Below are 10,488 nucleotides of genomic sequence, written 5' to 3'. Positions count from 1 at the left end.
ACTAAAGTATAATACATTAGTGTGTACTATAGTACATTGTGGTACATGTACTATAGTATACTATAGTAAACTATAGTACAGTTTAAATGTACTATAGTATTTTGGTCACTTTTTTGCAAAAATGTACTATAGTATACTATAGTATACTATAGTAAACTATAGTTTACTAGAGTACATGTACTATAGTTTACTAGAGTAAAGTGTAGTACAGCGTAGTACATTGGCCGCGGTACATTTGTACTATAGTACTTTTACTATAGTTTACTATAGTACAGTGTGGTACTTTTGTTGCTGTAGATTTTGTACTATAGTACTTTTACTGTAGTTTACTATAGTATACTGCAGTACTTTCTTAAAAAAAGTACCATAGCCTTAAAAATTACACTGGATGTAAATGTGGCCCCAATTTTTGCTGAATCAATTGTGTTGTGTGAATTGAATGTGTGTGTGCACGATCAGGCCACTCGCTGCAGTCAATCTGTCACATTTGGTAGGAAAGTAAAGGTTCATCATATGTTTTAAATTTTATTTTCATTTTTCGGCAGAGCATTAATAGTCAAACTTATGTAAGAACATTTTAAAATATCCACTAACATGTAAAAGACCCAATTAAATAATAATTTTAAATAAGGTGTCCATCTTGCACAGTGAGTAACCAAGCAGTTGATTTTTGGTAAATGTACCAATGCAGAAACAGTTTTAATGCAATTTTTTATAACCCTGTTAACCAGAACAACTAACAATAAAATGCACAAAACAGATTTATTATAGCACTCTTCTTTGTGGGAATTAATCTTTAGCACAACACATATTTTCTCAAAATTATCTCCCCTACAACCAAGTTAAATTTCTATGATTAGCTTTGAAAGTGACCATGCATACATCAGTACATGAAAACTCTGTGAACAATCAAAGGAGACAATGATTGTCCCTATTATTGACCGGAACTCTACCCCAATCTGAACTTGAATAATGCAAACTATCAAGCTGACTTGATGTCATCTAACCCTGTATGTGTGTGACCTTACACAGATAAAGTTATTGAGTTACTTTCTTTCTTTATTTGTTGTTTAACGTCGTTTTCAACCATTCAAGGTTATATCGCGATGGGGAAAGGGGGGAGATGGGATAGAGCCACTTGTCAATTGTTCCTTGTTCACAAAAGCACTAATCAAAAATTTGCTTCAGGGGCTTGCAACGTAGTACAATATGAATATATGACCTTACTGGGAGAATGCAAGTTTCCAGTACAAAGGACTTAACATTTCTTACATACTGCTTGACTAAAATCTTTACAAAAATTGATTATATTCTATACAAGAAACACTTAACAAGGGTAAAAGGAGAAACAGAATCCGTTAGTCGCCTCTTACGACATGCTGGGGAGCATCGGGTAGATTCTTCCCCCTAACCCGCGGGGGGTTATTGAGTTACAACGATCTTGCTTCAAACACATTCAAAATAATACCATTTCTCTGTTATTATTATTATTTTCTGTGAACTTAAAAGTTTATGAGGGTCAATTTTACATGGGTCACATCTACAGGTCATCCAACTTCAATAGCCTGTAAAGTATCAAAAATCTAGCTTTCAAAACATTTCAGAAAAATAAAAACACATGCTTTCGCAACACATCCTTGATATTTGTCAAAAATGTGGTTTTGAAAAAATGCCAAATATGGTCATGTTTGAAATTGATTAAACCATAGCAGTATGTTAACTTTGTAAAGTCTATCCCGAAAACCATCCAAGAAAACAACAATGTTCAATTCTGTCTACCCATTGTAAGTCAGCCTAATTATGCTCCCCATCAGTGACATTCTCCTGACCTGGTGAGTCAAAACTCACTAAATGTCCAATGGAGAGTTTTCAGCATGCAACCAGAAAGTATATAGTGTGGCGTTATGTCCCTTTTTTTCAAAACAGGGTTATATATGTGGCAATAATCACATGAAATGTTCTCTGTCCTCCACATCTGTTTGATTTGTGATTGGTGTCCAGATTATTTGCTACAGGCATCTGATTAAGTTTATTGTAGCTGCTGTCCGGTTCCCTTTGCCAGTGATATCTGCTTTCCTGTTCTGTAACTTGTATTTATGTTCGCCGATGGCACCCGCTGAATAGTTTTGGTTGTTCTCCAATGGCATCTAGCTAGCTGCTTTGACGTCTGTAAGTGGCATCAAGGTCCTTCACCATGCAGTCATCTGCTGGAAGTGAACAGGAGGCTCTCTTGCTTATGACACCCACACCAGAGCATGGAATGAAACCTGCAATGACACAGCAGTATGACTATGAGAAAGCATGCAGACTGAAGCAAAGAGGGCCAAACTTTAAGAGAATGATAATGAAACCTACCTTAAAGTGCCGTGGCTTTTAGTGCATATATATCTAACTTTTAAAAGTTGTGTCCGTCTGTGTGTGTATTATGATGACTAAAGGCTCCGACTGAGACGGTGGTGGTGGTGGGGGTTTGAAACGTGCTGGTGCGTGTATGTTTGTGCTTGCGTGTGTGCAGGCATGAATGTCTTTGTCAGTATGTGTGTGTGTGTGTGTGTGTGTGTGTGTGTGTGTGTGTGTGTGTGTGTGTGTGTGTGTGTGAATTTATGAATACAATTGAAGGCACAGTAAGCCTCCCGTAAACCATCACAGATACGGTCAGGCTTTTACACACAGACTACAGTACAAACACCCTTTCATTTAAAGGCACAGTAAGCCTCCCGTAAACCATCACAGAGCTCCCCGAGCGTCTAAATACAGTACAAGCATACTTCCATTTGAACGCTCACCGAACGGGAACATCCTGGCTGCTTTCTGTCGAGCGTGAGACATTTTCAAAGAATTTATTTTCGTAGACTTGTTCCGTTAACAACAACGGCGCCTCGTTTTTGCGCTAGACCTAACTTTTAAAATCTAAATAATAAATTGACAGCTTCTTACACAAACATTCTTTAATCATAAAAGAATTCGTTTTTCATCAAGACAAGATCAGAACAATTCGAAGTTGTGAAAGTTTAAAAAAAGGAAAGCCCGGAAGCAGGGTCACGCAAGGGTCGTAGCAGACGATCGAAGGTTTATCAGTGCAAATCGCCGTTCCTCTCAACAGTCAAAAGCCATCGCTAGAGTTCTTGTGAACCACAGCCGTTGTTTCGTGCATAAAAAAAACGTGCTATTGTAGATAAGCTCACGTCGAGTCGCATTCAAATGACTAACTATGACGACTGCATTGTGAAAAGGGAAAACTGGATCACACGGGTTCACGATGGCTCAGGGGTAAGATAAACCACGCAAAAATAAATTCTTTGAAAATTGTTCGCTCTTTACGGAGGGCACCTAGGATGTTCTCAATTGGTGAGTGTTTAAATGAAATGGTGTTTGTACTGTGTGTAAAAGCCTGACCGTATCTGTGATGGTTTACGGGAGGCTTACTCTGCCTTTAAACACTCACCAATTGAGAACATCCTAGGTGCCCTCCATAAAGAGCGAACAATTTTCAAATAATTTATTTGTGCGTGGTTTATCTTACCCCTGAGCAATCGTGAACCCGTGTGATCAAGTTTCCCTTTTTGGCTCACGAAGTGTAGCCTATGCGATCGTAACTTTGTGCGTGCGTGCGTGCGTATGTGCATGCGTGCGTGTGTATGTCTGTGGTAGAAACTTTAACATTTCGTCATTTGAAGACGTCACATTATGGCGTAAGAGGGTTAGACGTCACGCGAAGGAATGTCTCGGTCATTGTTATTTTGAGCGGGCCGAGACTAGTTGGCAGTCGTGTCTGTAAGTAGGCTACATGCAGACAGACAGATCTAGATCTAGTGTCTCGCTTTCTTGCACAGTGTCACCTATGCTTACTGTGTGTGTGTGTGTGTGTGTGTGACGGAGTGATTGAGTTTGTGTTACTGTTTGTCGATTTCTTACGTGAGCCTTGAAGGCTTCGCCTCTTGTTTCACAATGTAGTCGTCAGTTAGTCATTTGAATGCGACTCCATGTGAGCTTATCTACAATAGCACGTTTTTATGCACGAAACAAACGGCTGTGGTTCACAAAAACTCTAGCGATGGTTTTTGACTGTTGAGAGGAACGGTGATATATGCATAAACCGCCGTCTGCTACGACCCTTGCGTGACCCTGCTTCCGGGCTTTTCTTTTTTCAAACTTTCACAACTTCGAATTGTACTGATCTTGTCTTGATGAAAAAAGAATTCTTTTATGATTAAAGAATGTTTGTGTGACAAGCTGTCAATTTATTATTTAGATTTTAAAAGTTAGGTCTAGCGCAAAAACGCACCACGGTCCAAAAACATTCTGATAATCATCCATCCACGGCTATGGCAAGTTTACATCGATAGAATGAGACCCGAAGGGAAGTAACTCATTTTTGACCTGAGTTCAATCGGCAAAATTAATTCTTTAAAAATTGCTCGCTCTTTACGTAGGGCACCTAGGATATTCCCGTTTGGTGAGCGTTCAAATGGAAGGGTGTTTGTACTGTGTGTAAAAGCCTGACAGTATCTGTGATGGTTTACGGGAGGCTTACTGTCCGGGCGTGATTTCCGGTATTGAATATTCATAACAGCCGTCCAGCACCAAAACGAGGCGCCATTGTTGTAGAGGACCAAGTCCACGAAAATAAATTCTTTGAAAATTTTTCACGCTCGACAGAAAGCAGCCAGGATGTTCCCGTTCGGTGAGCGTTTAAATGGAAGTATGCTTGTACTGTATGTAGACGCTCGGGGAGCTCTGTGATGGTTTACGGGAGGCTTACTGTGCCTTTAATGTATATACATCTATACACACCCAAGAAGATAAGGCGCTCAGCAGGTCTGCACTCATGTTGATCCATTATGTTGGAAACAGGCAGAATTGGATCCTCCACCCGACAGTCACTGAGCTACAGTGCTGCTCTCAGCTATAAGCAAGAGAAAGCAGCTTGAGTGTTTCATCGCATATAATTCCAGTGTTTGCATACTCCATAGCGATTAGCTGAAACTATTTAGCTAAAACATTAAACTATTATCAGTGGAATACCAAAGGGGTGGCATATGTCATCCAAAATATACGGCAATTTAAAGTGTGATTGACGGGACAGAAGCGTTTCAATGATACAAATAGAGAACACTACATAGCCTACTGTGTGTTACTGGGTTTACACAAGTAAAAGTGAATATTTTTTCTTCTTCTGTTTCTTCGTTCATGGGCTTAAGACTCCCACGTTCAGTCATGCGGATTTTTACGTGTATGGCCGCCATTCAGGCAGCATACGCCAATTTCGGGGGAGGCATGCTGGGTATTTTTGTGTTTCTATAACCCACCGAACTCCCACATGGTTTACAGGATCTTTTCCGTGCGCACTTGGTCTTGTGCTTGCGTGTACACATGAAGGGGGTTAAGTCACTAGCAGGCCTGCACATAAGTTGACCTGGGAGATCGGAAAAATCTCCACTCTTAACCCACCAGGCGGCAGCGACCGGGATTCGAACTCACGACCTCCCGATTATGAGGCCCACGTCTTACCACCACGCCACTGCGCCCGTCGTGAATATTTCAATATTTGAAAAGCAATAAGTGTAAATCTGGTGCCACACAGCAAGCCATGAAGTATTCTGTTTTCAATTCCTACGTACCGGAGAGATAACCCATGTGGTAACTAAACCATACACCCACATGTGGGAATATCATTGAGGTCATGGCAAGCTAGTCTGGCAGGGACCTTATATATTCCACTGCTCATGATTACAAAGTCACAGATGCAAAGTCATTCTCGGAACACTTTTGGGCTTGCCATTTTCCCGCGAATGTTTTGAGAATGAAGTTTGTCTCGGAGATTTTGCATAAGCAGTGGAAAATGAAATCCCTGTCAGACATGTTGTTTGAACCAACCTCATTTACATGATAGACACGCCTGTGAAGAGATGGTTCATTTATCACATCATGACACATGGGTGGTATCTCTCAGGTAGGCAAAACAATATATCTAAATGCACCAATTTACCTCAAGCACTCAGCAGGTCTGCACATATGTTGATCCATTAGGTCAAAAAACCACCAGAACTTGATATGTTGTCCAAAAGTCACAGATACAGTGGAACCCCCCAAGGATCCTGAAAAAATAATTAAAAATGAAGAGCCAACACTTGTACAAATTATCTGTCTTTATACATACAAGCACATACACAAATAAATCTGCTTGCACTATGCTGGCTTTAGGCATGTGTAATAAAATGATTTTGGGGGAGCTTCTCTATTTAACCGGGAACTTTTGTTGTTGTCAAAAGCAATTTATGCCTCAAACATTCTCCCACTCAAGACTGAACTATGCATTCAGAATGTGTTGATATCTGACTTAAACTCATAAAAATAACAAAGGCTAGTTTGTAAAAAGACACTGATTTGAAAAGAAAATTTAAATTCAATTACATATTATCATGTATTATATAATCTGTTCTGGGGCTTTTTTCCAGGTCTTTTAAAAAAGGATGTTCACAAACAATAACGAACACATTTTTCAATTCAATGAATGTTTGCAGCACTGTCAGCCGGACAGAAATGACAGTATGTTGACAAAGCCGTGATAAAAACATAACCTGCAGTCCTACCTTAGCGCAAAGAAGTATGAATGGTCTGTGTGTACTCTACAATCTCTGACTGTGGCCCTATGTAAAGGTCGAAAAGAGCTGGCTGTGCTTGGCCATTAAGAAAAATTTCAGTTAATTCAGATTTGTACAAGAAGAGCATAAAAGCATATATTCACAGCATGTATGTCTTGTTATTGCTATAGGTCTATATATCTATGCCACAATGACACAGCAAATACGTACATTCATACAGACATATTCATTTACTCATATAATTTAAATTATATAGCACCACAGGAATATGTTAATATCAAAATCTAATATGAAATTTCCTACACACACCCATGAAGTTCAAGCCCTCAGCAGTTCTGCACACATGTTGATCCAGGAGGTCCAAACACACCCTGCACTTGTTGTCCAACAGTCACTGCTCCAGTGAAACCCTCCATTTAGGACCCTGAAAGATATATAACAAGTTCCATAAAGTGATACAAAACTCTTTGTTGTTGTCCTTATCTGCCGAAGGAGCACCTCCTGTCGCTTCACAGCATCTGTAACACAAGAGAGGACTGAGTATCCAGCCAGAAATTTCATGACTGTATTTTTATAATGATGATCAACAAAACTTGTTAGGACGAACTGCGCAAGACTGCGGACTTCCTGGCAGCCACTGGTCTGAGGATCTAGCACGGCCACCAACATCGAACGCAGAAGAAGAAGAAGAAAAATGATATGACAAATATAAAGTCAGATGCACTTCACCCATTGTTATACTTAAACATAGAACTAAGGCTTGCTCATACAGTGGAACTCCCCTTGTTAGACCTCAAAATATCTGAGAAAAATAGGCCCTGGGTGTCTTAAAAAGGCCGTTGATTGATGATTCACAAAGGTTATTCACAGAAAATATGAAAAAAGCAAGGTCCTAAAAGGGAGTGTGTCTTTAAGTGTGTGTGTGTGTGTGTGTGTGTCTGTGCATCACAATTAAGGGCTAAACAAAAACAAACACACACCCAAGAAAAGCAAAATTTGTTTGAAAATTTGATCCAAGACAGTGAATCAAACAAGAAATGTCCATCACTGATTCAGACATATTTGAATGTATGTGTGTGTGTTGCAAACATTACACAACAGTGGATCATAAATACCAAATTCAGCTATGCTAGTACCGTATTGCAAATTACATTAAATTTGAAATGTCAGAAAAAACAGGGTTTTTAAATTTTATAATTTGTTGTTAATAATTAACTTACTGGTTAAAGAGTACAACTTTTCACAATTTCAGCACAGAGAATGGAATCCTTGGTGTCTGCTTCCTTTTCTATCTGAATGACTCATTGGTACAGCCATCTGTCATCACCCTGCCGACTGTTTTTTGACATGGAGTCCAGAAGCTCCCCCACCAACTCAGGCAGTTTTGTTTTTCACTAAAAGTAAAAGAATAAAGGTCAAATAGATTTGCACAAAGGAATAAAAAGAGGTTTTCTAGTAATCCAAATAAAGCATGCAGAAATAAAAACACAAAAAGTAACATCAAACAGTTTTGCCTCTTGTGCCCCCAAGACACTGGAATAATGACAGGCCACCAGATAGGCCGTCCATCACTGAAAGTGAACAGAAAAACTTGATGTTTGAATATGTGTGTGTGTCAGTGTGTGTGTGTGTGTATGTGTGTGTGTGTGTGCGTGTGCGTGTGCGTGTGCGTGTGTGTGTGTGTGTGTGTGTGTGTGTGTGTGTGTGTGTGTGTGTGTGTGTGTGTGTGTGTTATACAAGTGGTACAGGTAATTTAAGACAAGAGTTTAAAATGTCACTTACTTGTTGTCCCTGTCAGTGTAAACTTTCAGCACAAAGAAGAATGGAAACATTGGTGTTTTTGTCGGTTCCGTTCCAATTGAATGACTTGGTACAGCCATGCCATCAAGTTGATCAACCAGCTCACTGTTCCTGTTACCAGTTCAACCTCTTTTCCACATTGCCGACAGATTTTTAATCTGAAAAAGTCATGTAGGCAGGCCTAGATACATGTTTTCAAAATGGGAATTTATAAGTTGTAAACAGTTAACGAAATAGTCCGCTTCTGTCACGTACTCCCCACGAACACCACCATGTGGGGCAGCCAGATCCAGATAGAATCAACAAACAAGTAGATCTAAAACTCAAAGTAAAAACATCAAACTCAAACTCAAACTCAAAGAGAAAAACAACAACCAGACGGCCCAATGGTCACTGTAATTGTATCAGATTCAGATTCTCACAATGGTATAAACTTTGCAAATCTCAAAAATAGTCGGATACTAGTGACAGTGATAGTGAAAAAGAGTTGTGGCAATAGTCGATGACTTGGCAGTCACAGTTGCAAATCACTCGATAACTCCTGAGCGAATCTGGATACGATAACATGGAAAACTCTTGAAGGCTTACTTCTCAGTCCAGATCCGTCTTCTGCTCTCTGAATTATGGTTAAACTCTCTTGGTGGGTTCCTTTCGTGATGTTGTAGACCGCTTTTGGCAATCTCCCGTGCTCTTTCTTGTGAGTTCGCTCGTTGAAAATCAGTTACTAGTGCTCTCCCTTGATTTACTTCGGAGTGGTCTCCTCTTCGATTTTTAAGGGACATAACTCTCGTGCGAACCCTTTATTCGTATCGAAAGTAGCCGGCTCAGTTTGTTTTTGTTTTTGTTTGGTCTTGTGTTTGATGACTTTGCTAGTCCAATATTTTATGTATATATACTCAACCTTCGTTTTGCGTTTTTGTTGCAGCTGAGTGCATTTACAGTTCAAAAATCCTCCTATGGTAGTAAAACAAACCCAAAACTACCCAACGACCACATCTGTGAAGCTCGACAGTTTCTTGTTCACGCGAGTGCATAAATTAACCTAGTTATTACGTGGTGTTTGGTCAGAGTTCGATTCAACTGAGTGATTCCGGCCTCCATTTTGTTTTACACAAACTCATGATGATGTCTGACATAGTTTAATTGCTAGTGACGTGTCCTTTTGTGCATGATGTGGTGATCTACCTGATCTAAATTTAGATCCAAAAATAGGTCAAGACCAGCCGGGTCCGAGTACGAAATTAATTCGTAAAAAAATCGCAGTTCTTGACTCTTTGGGTGCAAGTCAATGAAACTTGGTAGTTCTTCTAACGGATATATAGCTGCCTGAGGTATGACTAAAATCCCCAGGGGCTCCGTGCACCTGGATTTGACAAGTTCAGTACTTTTAAATGTTTTTACTAGTTATTTACTTTTATGAGTTACTGTTCCTTTTACGGGTACTGCTCTGTTCATTTTAGCATGTGCATAGATATGCAACGCACACAAGTGTGTGTGTGTGTGTGTGTGTGTGTGTGTGTGTGTGTGTGTGTGTGTGTGTGTGTGTGTGTGTGTGTGTGTGTGTGTGTCACGGTGTGTGAGTTTACGCAGTATGTGTGTGTGTGTATGGGGGATATGTGTGTGTGGAGGGGATGTGGGGGTATATGGGTGTGTATGTGTGTGTGTGTGTGTGTGTGTGTGTGTGTGTGTGTAAGCGAATGTCAGCGGTTTGTGTGTGTGCATGCGTGTGGGCGTGAGTGCGGCATGTGCGTGTGCGTGCGTGCGTGCGCGTGTGTGTGTGTGCAGTCTTTTGCTTACGTTTACAATTATTCTCTGTATATGTTCCAAGGCAGGGCCGGACTAGGCTAAGAGGAGAGGGGGGGGGGTGCCAGTGGTGGTCTAGGGGGATGTTCCCCCTGGCGTGGTCAAGGGGCAGAGCCCCTTGTGGGGGTCAGGGGGCAAAGCCCCCTGAAGCTGATGGGTAGGTCATATTCTGAGATAGAAAAATGGTCGCTCCTTGCATGAAACGGCATAAAATAAACAATAATAAAAAATGTTTTAAATAAGTGAGGTACATGTTTAGGCTAGGAGGGGGGGGTGGGGT

The 10,488-nt window shown here is 40.4% G+C and overlaps 1 long non-coding RNA gene across 1 annotated transcript; it reads right to left on the bottom strand.

The window, feature by feature from the left end:
- Positions 1-512: 512 nt before the first annotated feature.
- Positions 513-9,540, bottom strand: LOC138959582 (uncharacterized). The gene is made up of 7 exons (XR_011453748.1): positions 8,994-9,540; positions 8,388-8,563; positions 7,826-7,999; positions 6,915-7,029; positions 5,990-6,098; positions 4,795-4,906; positions 513-2,267 (listed from the first exon to the last, which is right to left on the bottom strand). It is a non-coding gene; the product is annotated as an uncharacterized lncRNA (long non-coding RNA).
- Positions 9,541-10,488: the final 948 nt, after the last annotated feature.

This window comes from Littorina saxatilis, linkage group LG2, assembly GCF_037325665.1.
Source record: "Littorina saxatilis isolate snail1 linkage group LG2, US_GU_Lsax_2.0, whole genome shotgun sequence".
Lineage (NCBI taxonomy): Eukaryota > Metazoa > Mollusca > Gastropoda > Littorinimorpha > Littorinidae > Littorina > Littorina saxatilis.
This window is presented reverse-complemented; position numbering and strand designations above follow the sequence as displayed.